The following is a 15,618-nucleotide window of genomic DNA, read 5'->3' as shown; positions in this document are numbered from 1 at the left end:
AGACCCTGGCAAGGGAAACAACATCCAACACTTGGCTCATTCACTTCTCATCCCTGTTCACCTCCATAAATGTCACTGTGGCTCCCATACACACCATAGCACCTGCAAAGGGTACTGTAAGATCCCTCTTGTCTGGAAGACTTGTCTGGTCTCAGCAGACTCTGCAGAGGTGGGCAGGCATCACTACCCCTTATCTACAGGTGGGGAAGTGAGAGTGCAGAAACGCCCCAGTTTGTGGCCACGCCGCTGGCCAGAAGGGAGCTGGGAAGGTAACCAGTGCTTGCAGATTCCCAGGCTGCTCAATTTACAAGGAGAGAACTCTTTGCAAGGAAAACATGAAATTTATAGACTGAAATTACAGTGTTGGCAAAAGATGCCATCGCTGTAAGCTATATTTCTGCAATCCACTCCAAACCTGCCTACCTCCGAATTTCAAAGATACATTTTTTTACACACAGTAAATTTGAAATATGTTTGGTCTCATTACTTCCTGGTATGAGCTTTTACAGATTCTGCCTCTTTTTCTTCCAGGATGGGAAATAAGTAACTTCTACAGAGTATAGCTATGGGTGTCTCGCTACAAGAGACCTCCTGTGTCTTCCTGCCTTCATATGCAAACGCAAACCCATGGCAGCAGCTGGGAAACGCTCCTTCAAGATAGCTTTTGCTTATTGACAGAAGTAAAGATTTTATCATGCATTATCATTGCGCTGAAGGGTTTGGGCTGAAGCCCCCAAGATGGGATCTTTAATCACTGAAGGGGTTTGTCTGCATTTGCTTCAAGTGCAGTTGCTGTAGGTTTTTGTTTGTTTGTTTTAATAAACAAAACAGAAGAGCAGCCACATCTCCTGGAAACGTCCTGTGATCTCAGTGCTGTTGGTGAATGTTTACTAGCCCTGAGAAATCAAACGTGCCTGCAGTCTTGCCTGCTGTTTTAATTTCCATGCTTTGAAGTGAGAGGAGGGCTTGTCCAGGGGTCAGGGCCCTTGCTCTCCAGTCCAGCTCTGCACTGAACATCGCCAAGGACAGGAGACATTTCTGACACCTCCCCCTGTCCTATCCTGGGGTTACAGCTCCGAGCAGGACGTCGCCTCACTGTCTGCCCCTGCCCCTGAGCCCTCACCCTGACCAAAACCTCTGTGATATTTATGGCTCCGCAAAAACTTTGCCTTCCTGAGGTCACTACTGCAGCGGAAGGAGTGCAAAAGCCTAATATTAGTCCCCAAGCCTAAAAATTGTCTCCGTCCATGAGAGACAGCTCTGTCCCAGATGTGTCTCCATGGGCAGAGCTTGCACTGAGCACAACGCCAAGCGACCGCCATCCCTCCAGGCCTCCGGAGACGTTCAGCGCTGAGGCAGCAGACACCTACAACACTACTTGAAACACAGCAAGAAAGCTCCCTACTAGGGATGCAGTTTATATTAGCAAAATGAGCCCTTAATGGAGCACAACATCCGCATTCCTCATCAACATCACCTGGCAGAGCAAAGCAGCTCTGTGAGGGTAGAAACTTCAGCTCTGGAGGTGGGGAGAGACAGGTTGCTGGAACATTATCTCTGCCAGGAGCTTTTTTTTTCCCCTCCAGACACACTGGAGCAATGTTACAAAGACATACAGTTTTCTTGTTGCTTTAATTCCAAGCAGCGTTATGAATATAGACTCCAGTGTTTCAGAGCTCCTGCTTCCTAGCCTCCAGGAAACTGTCAGGTGAAAAGAGGAAGGAATGGGAGATATACAGTGAACAGTGACTGCATGTTTAGTGTGCCTCAGACCAGATTTTGGCTAAATCCTGCCACTTTGGGGTCCCTGTTGAACTAAGCCACTTGTGACAAATAACTGGTAATATTCTGACACCATTCTGTTTGTCTCCGTTCTGGTGGGTGATCTTTGGGCTAAAAATGAGGCTGTTTTAGTGCATTTCAGAATAGATGCTATAATTTGTCTAACTACTGGACAAAAAAAGAAAAATCCAGCTGCCAGCATTCACTGGAGGACCAACTGTAGAGCATGAAAATGAAATCTTTTCACGCTCAGGGAAAGCACAAAGTCTTAGAAGAGGACTGAAGGCACCACAAGCTTCAAGCCCGGCATCTATCAGAACCCCTGGGGTACCTAGCGCTATGTCAAACCACAATAATGTCTGGGGCATCTCTGGGGGGATACAGTTAAAAATAATATTTGGCTTTAAAAATTGGCCTGTTTAAACATCTTTCATTTACAAATCAGTTGCAAAAACAGGCTTTGCTTTTCCTTCTCCACATGAAGTGTATTTTCTTTGGGGGTTGCCTCCCCTCAAAGCCAGCTTGTGGGCCCAGCTGAATGAAGGTGCAGGAGGATCAAGTATTTCCTGCTAATATGAAAAGCCAGTTCATAATTTGAACCTGACTTTCCTTGAAAAGTGTACTTTCCCTTTGCAATTCCCCCATCCTTTTAGAGGCAGACAGAGGCTTGCTTGTGCGTTTGAGCGTACCATACCCAAACTTAGCGCACAACATGTAAAAACAAATAGAAAGTGTGGCCCAGGCTGGACTATTGGCTTCAAATAGTCCTGCACTGCCTAAATGCCACTGCATACTTGGCCTCCAGCATTATCCTGAGTGGCCCCTTTCAGTGGTCTGCATACCAGGTCCTTCAGACACCCAGACTGCTGCTGAAAGATCAGCGTTGTAGGAAGTCAGTCTGCTCTGAGGAACACAGCCCTAGTTTTTCCATAGAGTTACGGACATGTGTTATGTGCTTCTTGGAGCCTTGGCCCTGGCTCCTTCCTGGAAGCAATCCCAGGCAAGATCTCTCATTTGAGGGGTCTCAGTGCTTCAGCACAGGGTCTCCAGCTTGATTCACAGCCTGCTGCAAACAGAAAGCATCTTCCATCAAGACATCTCCTTCAGACAGAGCACAGGGAGAAGCTGAACCCAAGCCATGTGCTGGGCTATTTTGCTCCCGCAGTGGTGAAGACCTAACCAGGTTGGGCTGTGGTGCTTCTCACTGAGAGCAGAATCATTTAGGTTGCAAAAGACCTCTAAAACTATCAAATCCAACTATTAACCTAGCAGTGCCAAACAGGACCGTAGGACAGCCACTGTGAATAAACTGGAGCCGCCAAATTGCCCACGTTACTCAGAAGGGTATCAGCACGGCTGCACTTTCCCTGTCTAAATCTTTATGCCCCATTCGCACCCAGGTTCAGGCATGCACCGCTCTGTGTAAGGACAATTACTGAAGACGTGACAACCCTGCAAGGGGAAGGTCAGGTTAGAAAGATAAAGCTTTCAGTCTAGATGAGGAAACAAAGTACAAAGATATTAAGAAACTTTTCCCTGCGAAACAACAAGCCTACAACAGAGCTGGCTTGCACATCAGCTTCCGATGTGCAAAACCCCTAACACCCTCCTGTAAGAGTCTCCCAACTTCCATGCAGCCCTGATCCTGGTTAGTCCTGGGCCTGGCCCCAGCCAATGCGAAATGTTGCTTCTGTCCTTCCTAACTGACTTGCTCCAAAGCATCGCTTAATGTATTTGCACTTTAGAAGCAGCCAAACAACAATGTGAGAGCCTTAATGAGAGAGGTGCTGCATGCCAGCAGAGCAATAAATCTCCGGCAGAGGCTGGCATTAGGTCTGCTACCGCAAATTCCTGTTGCAAACCAGTTGGGCTGAGGCTGCTGCTGCTGCCAGGAAAAAGGGAGAGTTTGGTTAAGAGGCTGACAAATGGCTTCTGCTTGTTGAGTCTCCTAATTAAAGTAAATGCACTTTCCTTTCAGGTCTGTTTGCAAAAGAAGGTTTGTGAAAATGCAGCTTGCAAAGGATGCAAGAGAAGCGAGAAGCTGTGCAGTCACTGAGAGGCTGCTGTCGGCTGTCACATTGCAGGTAAATGCTCTGGGGGGCCAGGGAAGCATGTCAGGCTTTCTCCACAGGTCAGGTTTGCAGCTGCTTGTGAGCTACAAGCAGAGCTCTGTGTCATGGGATCCTACCTTGGATCAAGGTGGAGGGTGCTCACAGCTTAAAATGTTCCCCTTTCAGTGAGCTTTGCCAGCCTGGGCTTTAGTGACATCTCTGCCTGAGACCATCCAGCAGAACCCCACTGCAGCTATGCTCCCACAGGGGCAGGCGGTTGGGTTCCTCCATTCCCTCTGCAAAGCCTCCTGTCCCCCAGCAGTGCTTTAGTGGGAAAAAAGGTGAAACCTTGTGTTCAGAGAGAGTCACAATACAACATGTGAAATACATCAGCATGATTTAAAAAATGCTTTCAAATATGCTTTGAACAAAGGTGAAAAGCAGTGAGAACGGCAGTCCATCTGTGCTTTTCTGCCTACGTCTTACTGAGCAGACTGTGTTTCATCAGGGATATTTGGGGAACAGATCTTTGTGCAAGCACTGAGGATGCGGCCATGGATGGGCTCATCGCAGCAGCAGCATTGCTGGGTTTCGGCACGCTGCAGCCTGGCTCAGTGTGTCATGCTGACCTGCCTCCCCTTACTCCCCCAGCTCCCCTTACTAAGCCCAGCAGCGAAGGTTTTCATCCTGACAGATTTCTAGACCTGATGATAATATCCAGCGAAAGGTATTTGCAAGTGTCAGGTATTATTAATTTCTGAATATGAAAACTGGAACCCCCTCCCAATAGTCCTGTGTAGCCAAAAGCTCTCTGAGGGCTCGGAAGACAAAATGATCACTTTGCTTATTCAGGGTGACAAGAGTGATCTATCCATTAAAGTGACTTTCATCCATCAGTTCATTATGCTTTATGTCTATGCTGATGCGTGTTTTGCCATTTGCTACTTTTTATCGCCATTATGTGACATGCTTTATTCATTGCACCAGGATTTATATCTGCCCTGTTACCTGCTTTATTCTTTCATTATATTTTATATCAGTTTTGCTATGCTAGATGTCTGTACAGCCTCCCTCTAGATATACCTTACCATATTTTATACATTACTTTACATGCCTTCTGCTTTATTCAGACATAAAAAATAATCATCTTGGAGTATATTTAAGTGCTCACAGAGGTAAAAGACTATTGTTTTGATTCAGCTGGATAGGGGAAGCTGCTGTGTTAGCTTTTACTTACAAAGCCTCACAAGAAAAATGCCATCCTTTGGTTTTAAATAAGGCAGCAGTTTCATCTAAATCAGTCAATGAGGATAAATTGATGTGCCAATATTTTTGTTCAATTGTTCTTCATGTGCAATCATAGAATCATAAAGGTTGGAAAAGCCCTCCAAGATATCTGGTCCAACCATCTCCCTACCACCACTATCACCCACTAAACCATGTCCGTAAGTACCACATCCAACCTTCCCTTAAACACCCCCAGGGTGTTTATATGATTGATTAAAGGAGAGCTCCCTCCCACCTTGACCTAGCCTTATAAAATTAAATATGGGATTCAGTTCCAGATTATGACACTTAAGCTTAGATGTTTCCATGTGTGCCAGATGTCTAAATTCCCAACACATTTGGTGAAGATCTGGCCTGACAGTGGGAGCTATTTAGGTCACCTTAGAGCAGACACCCACCTAGCACGCAGAGGTATCTCCAGTTAACAACCAAAATGCTGTTCCTTAATCTGGAGCTAAACCCCACCTTGGCTGTCCAATATAAGATATAAGATATAACGGGCTTGTTAGCAGAGAGGAATTCCTTCTGCAATGGCAGCTGGAGCTTTCTCCACGACATGGTGGAAACGATGACTGAGGAAGACTCCAAAATGGAAAGGCTAGCAGGGGTACAGGAGGACTTTGAGATGTGTCAAAGTTCTGGAACAAAATGTCCCAGACTCGTGCGGCATCGGCACATGGATGTGTGAGCATCCATCGGACTCCAGAGGACTGCGAGTGCTGCTGAGTGCTTGTCCTCTTCCAGCACAGAGACCAATCCAGGATTGGGTCTGGCCATGAGACAGGCACACTCCACAAGAGCAGTTCACATCCAGAGCCAAACTCACCTTATTTGAGGGCAAAGGAGAATCCTGTTCCACAGTTCAGTCCTGGACCCTGCCCATTGCAAACTGCAGGAGGTTTGCCCAAGTAGTGGCTTGCTCCTTGCCACAACAGAAAAACAACATATTTCAAGAACTTAAGTCACCATATAAAAATCTCATCCTTTTTGCATTTTCCATCCCCAGGTTTGTTCATAACCTGCCCTTGCTGCTCACCGTAAGCATCTGCAATTACCTCCTATGAATGATATTTTTGTCCCTGGGCCTGATTTGTTCAGGAAACAAACAAAAAAGCAAACAATGGATTATTTAGCTGCAAAAGGGAACAAATCTGCCTGCTGCGACATTTGCAAACCCCAAAAGATTTATTAGGAGACACCAAAAAAGGTGAGTGTTTTCTGCACAAAGCTGGCAGAACATACTGTATGAATAACTGAATGACCTTTCAAATATTTACACATACCTAGGATCCTGCATGGAGGCTGCTTCTGCTCCTTCACCCACTCTCAAGCTTTTCACCCAAATTCCCTTGCAGCAGATAGAGAAACACTGATATATGTTTTTAACAAAACAGCCATGGCCAAGAACAATAGCTGAGAAATGTAGGAAAACAGTCAATTTGCACTGTAGAGTTAAGCCTTTTCAGAGCTGTGAATGTCAAGTGAAGTCCCAACTGAGCCCAGGAAAAGAGAGAGCTTTTAGCAGCTGGTCACACTGAGCAAGGAGTTGTAGAGAAGAAGGGAAATGGGGACCATAAAGGCTGCCGTTGGCCTGGTTAGAAAGAAACCCTTGCTGCGTTAAAGACTAGCATCTCAATAAAATTTACCTGGTTGCACTTCCAGCACAAAGGATGGTTGCATATATCTGACTAATTCCCACTGAAAGTCAGCAGAAAGGCTGTGGAGGGAACTGTGCCTGCTGGTAGCAGAGGAGGTTACCAAGGCTGTCAGCAGGAGAGAGGGGACAGCCCTGACCAGGAGTGGTGTGCTGCTGGGACTCAGGTGCTGAGCTGCTGTTGTCCTCCAGATAGATGGCCTGTCCCCAAAACTGCCCTGCAAAAAGCAGGGTGGGCAGCAGGTGCATGCAGCTGTTGCCAGTGTGTTGCAGATCCCAGATCTGTTTGGGAACGTCATCTCTTCAAGAGACTAACCAATTCTGACTCCTTAGATCATATTTTTGGATAAACATGATGATTAAAATTAAATTACCTCTTGAATAAGAAATCTCACAGGGAATAACTGTGGCATCCTCAGCCTTTGGCATTGTTTCTGTTGTTTAGCCATAAGACCAAGCATGTGCTTGGCAGGAAAACAGCAATTTTTCCTCCCCACAAGCACATGGAGAGTTCAGGCACGGGATTATCTCTGACACCTACATACCAAGAATTCAACCCAATCTGGTCCCCCTGGAGCACCTTTCTGTGAGCAGAAGGAAGCTGTCCTGCCAAAATGCTCAGCTGTCCTGTGGCGGAGGAGCCACATGGACTTGGTTGGTACGAGGCAGGGGCCAGCAGGACCCTCTCCCACATCCCAGGGCAGAGGCCACCGTGCTTCACAGGGGGTACGTATGGAGTAGCGCAGCCATGCTCAGCCCTGCATACCCCCAAAACCCGGGTGCATGAAGCCAGTCTCCTGGGAGCACGATCACACCACTGGTTCAACAACAAGGGGATGAACAGGTCTCATTTCGCTTCGGCTTTTAATTGATTAATTTCTAAGCACTTTAGACTGCTACATATGGAAAGTAATTGTCCTAATTATAATACTAATTATATTGTTCAAGTTATGCTGTAGTGCTAAGAGATTTAGCAGCGCTACAACTAAAGAGGGTGTCTGCATAGTGCGTGCAGCGTCCTCTGTGCGAAGAGCTGCAGGAGATGGGAAGATGGGGAGCGAGGTGTGGGGTGGGTTAGGCAGGGAGCCGGGCAGAGAAGGGCCTGGCAGGTCGGTGTCAGTGCTATCAACACTCATCTTCAAGGAAATAAAAAGAAGGATTTGGTGGCTACTGTGTGGTTCCCTGCAGCAACACCTTCCTGTTTTTCTCAGGAAACCCTGTGTGAAGGTGTTTCGGAGGCCCGGCTCATCCCAGGCCGCAGCGGGCCTGGCAGGCTGCCCTCAGGCAGCATTAGGCCTTGAACCGCCCTGCCTGGGGAGGGGGGCATTACATTAAAGCTTCTGTATGACTTTAATAATTATTTAGCTCTGCAGGTTTTTAGCCCTGAAAGCCTGCCTCAGTTGCAGCATGTGCTGGAAAGCTCAAGACGGGGAGCCAGGCTTTGGGAAATGGCTGGGCCCTGGCACCAGAGAGGGCCCTGAGCAAGCCCCTGGTCTCCCCTGGAGCCCCCCTGTGAGCTCTGCAGAGCAGCTGTGTCCCCTGCGGTGGCCTCTTGATGTCACTGTGGTAACACCGATCAGATCCATGGCTCAGGTGCCTTTGGATCAGGCCGGGAGCATTTTTTCCTGTGGCAGAGAGAAACCTTGCGTTTTGCACCCACTCCTGAAAGGAAGCATCAATCTTGCAGGGTTGCAAATAGTCTTTTCTTGTGACTGTCCCCAGTACCATTGATCTTAAGATATTGCTGCAGTTTGTGTGCATAGATTTCAAAACAGTCATCCTTTCTGCCAAAATGAGAACAATCCATTTCCCCTTACATGGCCACTATACCAGCCCCCATACAGACAGCCCCTCTTGTGCAAGCGCTTCACCGCCAGCAGTAGCATAGGAAAAGGGGCACGGAAAGCCCAAGCCAAACTTTTCTAGCCCAAAACTCAGATGAGGATCAGCTTGTACCCTACACAAATGTATTGCAACTTAGCAGAACTTTTTCCAAAAAACCTCCACCCCCAAATTATAATATAAAAAAATGGGAACATTTTGTTTTTGCCATTTTCAAAATAAAAAATTTCACCTTCTCAGGTTGAAAAAACATTTGACCTCAAAATATGTTTCAGTGTTATTTATGGAAAAAAATATGTTGCAACCAAACCAAAATGTTTCACTTGATCAGATTTTGAGAGTCTTATTATGCAAGCCACCACACTTTTGGATACTTTCATTTCTGTTTGAGTCTTCTTCCCCTTTTTCTCCAAAATTCAGAACTGCCTAAGGACCAAAAATGCAGTTATTCACAGATGTACTCTAATTAGCTAGAGCTTCTCAGTGTCTCTTAAGAATCCAATCAATGATTACTCAAGTGAACTACAGAGGCCTTGCAGGAATTTAAGTAGGGTAGAATCCTTAAGCTGATTTTCTGCATAGAGATTAATTTCATCCTGGTTAGAAACAAATGGAATATATCCTGCTGTCTCTGTCCCCTTGTGACTGTCCTTATTAAGGACCTAAGCTTAAAATTCTCGGTTGGACCAGGCTCCCACTGAGTTAATGAGGTCTTTGAATGGGATTTTGAATTAGTTTTGAATAGAGCGGTTGGAGCTCTGCAGTTAGCACAAAGAGCCCTCCTTGCAATGGAGGCAGATCCTCACCACCCATCTGTCATCATGCAACTCTTGGTAAAGTCCTTCTGCAAAATCCTGCAAGAAAACACAGTTTTAGTGAAATGGTACCACTCTCCCTGGTGCAGAGGGTGCTGACTCTGCTGATGGGTTTCAAGTCAACAGGAAGACCCTCCTGGCACTCATTTCAGAGGACAAAGATGCTTTGCTGCCTGCAAAACTATTAATTCTGGTGAAGTTATCTAACCCAGCAGCTGAGCAATTTTTGATCTGGTTTATTAAAAAATAATTACTCTGATATGCAAGGTTTTCAGCAGTCAATAATTCTGTGGGACTGCTCTTGAGGATTCAGTCACCATGTCATTAGCTTTATGCATGACATTTTACTGTGTTCACCTAAAATAGAAAACTGAAGATGGAAGAAAATATAGTTTGGTGAAGAACCTTGGGACAGGTCCTGCATAGACTTCATTTCGAGGCAGGAAAAGTAGGCAGTTCAGCTTAGATTCACATCTCAGTTGGACAAGAGATACAGAAACAAAAATAAAATACTTCATTGAATCAAATCTTGGGTTAAAATAAAAAAAGCACACCACAATTATCACATGGAGTTTTATCACTGTAAGTGGAATGTATAATAATTAACAAGTTTTGATAAAGAGATCTTTAAAATGTACAAGGGAAATTCCTGTCATAGTTTCTCAATGTGGCTGTTGCACTATAGAGCTGATTGAAATCTTAAAAAAAAAAAAAATCCAATCAAGAAAAAGAAGAAAAATAGCTGAAAACATTCAGCAATTACCAAACCATTCTTCTCAAGAAGCACAGACTAAGAACAGGAAAAAAACACACAGCAACCACTTTCCTCTCCTTTCCACACTCCAAGAAAAATGATCTAAGCAGGGTTTTATATAGCCCAGTAGGAGAAAAGAGCAGAGATTCCATTAAATTCACTGACGACTTCATCTGTTTTATATGGATACAGTTTGGAGGGCTGATTGATAGCTCTCAATGGGAAACTTCTATGAAACACAAAGATAAAATTTTTACATATTAATTTGCTGTTCTCATGGATTTTAAAAGTACTACGTGGGCAGCAGCTACATGTTTAATAGTAGCTATAGAGGAACCTTATCAGCTGGGAGTTTCTTTGATCCTGGTAACCATCCAAAACGTTATGTTTTTCCTTTAGGTCTTCAAAATCCAGGCCAGGAGTCTCAGAAGAATTGATTGTGGCAGAATGGCCTCTTTCATGTCCCAGAACCTGAGGAGGGGCCTGTATTTAACCAACACTTGGCATCACAATCCAGCCTTTATGTCTGTTCCTTTCCCTGCTGGATATGTCAAATGACGTGAAAATAAAAATTTGGAGAACTTATCTTTAAATTTTGGATAACAATTATTTTGAAAGAAAAAAAAATAAGTTTTTTTCCCCTCTAAAGCAGATGTGCAATATCTAGATGGGATTTACACCACTGCCTCCCCCCCTCCCCTCCCCACTTTGGGCTACTGGACTTCAGAACAGAGAGAGCTCAGAACTCACTGAAATGTCTCTCCTGCCACTGTGTACATGTTCACATCTATTTTGCGGATAATGCCTCAGGATCCCTGGGCAAAAGCCTTTCTTGTCTGCACAAGATCAATGCCCTGAGACGTGAGCCCACAAGACTGTTTTCTCTGCTGGCCCTGGTTACTTCGCGCAATGTTTTGGATGCTTATTCATCCAACTGGCGTAGGGAACATCTGCTGAAAACATATATCATCCTTACAAGTCTGTTACTGTACGTGAATTATGGAGAGGTGAAGGGAATGGACTGTGTGGTCCAGTGGTCGGGGTCACAGAGCCAAATTTCCCCAGTATGAATCAGCAGTGACTCCACCAGCTCCAGCAGAGCGGATAGGTGTAACGTGCAGCTTTCCTTGGAGGAAATCTCTATTTACACCTGCATGAGTCAGAGGAGCATCTGCTCAGAGAGCTCCACCTCTGCCAAGTCAAAGAGCGAGTGTGGGAATCCTCAACCTCGCCGCGCTCAGGGGGCCACCACCCAGGAGCAGCTCTCCAAAACGCCAGAAGAGGACACTCCTGGAAAGCCCCACTGACACATCAGAGCAAGGATTAGAAAACCACATTACATGTATCCGAAGAGGAGGTCTGGCCTTGTCCAGGGCAGTGGTTTCCCACCATCACAGGCCCCCAAGCAACAGTTGCTAGCAAGGAGGACGCTGCTGCCTGTGCTCTCCTTGCTTGCTGCACGTAACCATGACTTAGGGCTTCAACTCATCAGAGGGGTATATCTGAGGGGTCAGATTCTGCTTTTTTTTTTTTTATTTGTATCTTTTCAGTGCTTTTGTTAGCACCATTTGGGTCCCATTGAATTCAGGGTTGTGAACACAAAGCAACTCCACTTAATTCAATAGTGTAAAACCTTTGCTAAGAGGGGTTTTACTCTAGTTTTATGGCAGCATAACTGCAAGCTCACTATGAATGAAAGGAAAAGTAATTTATATTCCTGGCCAGCTTTTCTTTCCCTGCCCCTGCCCAGCACAATTTCATATCTATAATGCTCTTTTGCAGCAATGGGAAATAACAGAGAAATCTACTCCAAGGTAACAATGGCATTAGCTGCACAGTGCTAGACTTTAAAATGAGGAGATTAAAGACTGGCACTCTTTTATAGAATAATATAAAGAAACAACCTGAACTTTCTCCAAAAATAAATTAGCCTGTAAAATGTTGAGAAATAAACATAACTCTTCTGCCCACAAAAGGAATAACGAAACAGGCTTTGTTTCCAGTCAGATTTCTTGATTGCAGGGAAAATTCTAAAAAGAAAACCCAAAATAAGGCAACAAAGCAAAATTTTACCATGTAAAGTCCTTGATATTTTTCAGGAGTGCGGTTATTTTCCTCTCCTTACCTTGCTACTTGTGTTGGGGAAAAAGGTACAGATAAAATAAAACATTGTTTTGTAGAGAAGTTGTGATGCTCTAGAATGTCAGAAAACTCTTAATTAGAGGTAGAATTAATTATACCTGCATATATAACCTATTAAGTATAGGTTTCACCTGTCCTAACTTGCACTTAAAAAGACCCTGCATTTATTCCTAATAGTCACGTAAGCTCTGGGAAAAGGCACAGAAGAGACAAAGATGTTTTCAGGCATCTGTCCCAGTGGTGCAGGACTCATCCCTTACCAATGATGTGAGAAGTGCCCGAGATGAGACCTCCCACCAGATGAAAAAAGTCCATTTCACATCAAAATGAAAGCTTTCTTAGCTTCTTTAATCTCTCATTTTCACCTTTGTCTTGCCTTTTTGTTATTAGATTCTAACCATAGCTAGAAACTGAAACAATCAAAAGCAAAACTAAATTATTTAGGAGGAGGTCCTAAATAGGTTCCCTGCCCTGGGAATGGTGCCTTAAGCTGCTCTTCATAGGCAGGTATGTCAGATTTCTTTTCCACAGGAAAAGACTGACTAGTTTGTCCACCTCCACTTGTTAGCACCTATGGGTAGCCTTGAAAAGATTCAGGCTTTGTAACTGACAGCCTGCAAATGAGATTTGGGCTTTTTGATTGCGCAAAGCTTGAAATCTCATCACCACAGCTGGTTTGCACATCCGTTTGTGGACAACGCATTGTGCAGCTGAACAAAGGAGATGCGATAAGCTGGGTTCCTTGCTTAGGAGGAAGGGTGGGGTTTTGTTGTTATTATTACAACATTAATTTTTTTTTTTGACTAAAGAAATGAGAATTCATGAAAATCCCTAAATATAGGTGTATGGTTCAATTTACCTATTCCATTGTTGGCTGGTAGAAAACATGCTCCAGTTAAATACCAATTTCTCTCAATAGTCTTGTGAAAATTATTAGGTCCATTGAAATAAAAGCAATAAAGAAGGGGAAGACAGGATCTTGGTTCAGTACCCGCTGTACTCTGAAGCAAGAAAGTATTCTAACAGAGCAAAATCTCTGGTAATTCCTGTTACAGGTTGATTTGAAAGGAAGAGGACCGTGACAGTTGTCGGTGACCTTATCTTGAGAGAACAGCTCTCAGATCACACCCCTCAAATATGCCCTTCTATCTCCTAAAAGTACCCCAATTTACATATTAATTTATTACCTGTGCAGTGTGTCATCCCATAAGATGCACTTAGCGAGACCTCATTCTACTGGATAAGATTGCATTCATATTGCTTTGACCTTGACAGCAGCATTAAGACCACCTAATGCATCATTTTCAGAATTCACAAATATATTAAGAATGCTTGGTTCATTGCAGCCTCACTTCACTAATGTCTCATAAGGACACTTGATGCTAAAACAGGGTATTATCTCCTCTCTGCACACTCTAGATTTACTAGCCAGTATAATACAAGATTAATTGCTTTCATTACTCCACCATACTCATTTTATTATGTTACAGTAAACATTATACACTTATTTCTATTATACATACAATGCTACTTCTGCTAAAGAATTTTAGCAAATGGTTTGGTTAGGCCAATTAAGATTTTCCTTGTTTAATGCATATCCCTTTGTCACCATTATTTTTAAACGACTTAATCTACAGAAATACATTACTACAGGCAAAGCCAAAATTGCATGATCCATGCTGGGGTCTAGGGAGGTTTTTATAGTGAGACCGAGCAGTGGGAGCTGGGAGGGCAGCTGGAGGCAGGCGCAGCACAGGCTCCTTTCTGTGTTTTACAGCGGAGCAGAAACCTGGCTGCTTTCGAGGCACCGGATTTTTGCTGTTAGGCGCCAGATGATAATTTAGCTCTCCAGCTCCAGCTGTGCCAGACATACTTCATTTTCATAAGCAGTTACATCAGGGCATCGGGAAGTTTGGACAGACTGAATATAGAGTTCATATGTCTATGGTAGAAAGCATCTGGGACCAAACTGTGCTTATGTTCACATTAGATATAGCCGTATCGACGGCAGTCCAGCCTCTTGTTGGTGAGTGTACAAAGCCGTCCTGCTTTCTTTAAAGGAGCTGTATTGCGTTTACAGCAGTGACGACAGGCAGAGCCTGCCTCGCAAAATCCAGGCTGCAGGGGAGAGGTGCAGAGCTTCACCTCAAAGGCTGCAGTGCTTGAGAGGTTACAAGCCAGCCAGCGGCATGACAGCTCCTTCCTCACCTCCTGTTCCCTGTCATCTCTCAATCTGTCTCCATCTCTCCTACTCTTGCACTCATTTTCACATCCCCAACAAGCAAACAGTGAGAATCTCTGTCGTTCCTGTGTGCTGGTGCCAATTTTCAGCTCAGAGCTTGGGTCTGCAGCACAAGGGACCACGGTGCTGCTTGCACTGGACGCCGTGAGCCTGGCAGCACGAGCCAAAACAAACCATCCCTCCGCTCCATGCAGGTGAAACAGCCCATATTGTCCCATTCAGTAAATACGTCTGAGCCAACTGCACTAGCCTGAAGGCTCAGGCGGATTCAGGAATTGGGAACTGCAGCAGCAGGAGCGTTGCACCTGGATATGGGCCAGCAGAGCGCAATGGTAAGTGCTGCAAAGAAACTGCCTGCACCAAACCGCTGGCTGTACCAGTACTCGGTCCCAAACACCCAGCAATCAGGGAAGGAGAGGCCCCAAACAGTAAGTGTTGTGCATGTATTCCCTTGGAGAGATTCCCTGGGATGCTGAGAACAGGCTTTGTGGTGTAAATGAAAATCAGCATATTTGGGGTGCTGATTTTAACTCTGAGCACACTTCCCGCCCACAGGCACCACCAAGAGACAGTCCATGTCACACGCGCCCTGCACACCAGACACTGAGCAAGCTGCCCTGTGTGCATGAGAAGAGATGTTCTTTTAAGATTGAGGAAATCAAGGATTTAACGTTCCTGACAAAATCAGTTCACGCTCTTGCTTTCCTATTTTCTCCTCTCTTATCTCTAACCATGCTCAAAAATCAGTTTAGTTCAGTGAGGCTTTCAGCCGTCCTGCCGGGGCTTGTCCTGTAACCTCTGGTCCGCAGAGCCTCCCTCCACCCCCCCTGCGTTTGCAGAGCATGGGGGAGATCTCCAGAAGTCACCAGGGAGAAAAGCAGAGAACGGCTGGGAGCTGTTGGCTCCCAGCACTGGGTGCCACTGAGAATTAAAAACCTAGACGAAAGCAGAAGGAATTCCTCTTAAATTTCTCAGGTATACCTGAATAATGGGGGTTTAGGATGTAAGCGAAGCTGGGGACTAAAGGGGGCTGCACATTTCTGTCCAAG

At 45.1% G+C, this 15,618-nt stretch overlaps 1 long non-coding RNA gene across 1 annotated transcript; it reads left to right on the top strand.

Annotated features, from left to right (window-relative positions):
• The first annotated feature begins 3,599 nt into the window (after positions 1–3,599).
• LOC125183913 (uncharacterized) lies at positions 3,600–11,618 on the top strand. The gene is made up of 3 exons (XR_007166714.2): positions 3,600–3,866; positions 6,127–7,618; positions 10,585–11,618. It is a non-coding gene; the product is annotated as an uncharacterized lncRNA (long non-coding RNA).
• The last annotated feature ends 4,000 nt before the right edge of the window (positions 11,619–15,618 follow it).

This window comes from Anser cygnoides, chromosome 24 (assembly GCF_040182565.1).
Source record: "Anser cygnoides isolate HZ-2024a breed goose chromosome 24, Taihu_goose_T2T_genome, whole genome shotgun sequence".
Taxonomy (NCBI): domain Eukaryota; kingdom Metazoa; phylum Chordata; class Aves; order Anseriformes; family Anatidae; genus Anser; species Anser cygnoides.
The sequence above is the reverse complement of the archived record's forward strand: the minus strand, read 5'-3'. Positions and strand labels throughout refer to the sequence as shown.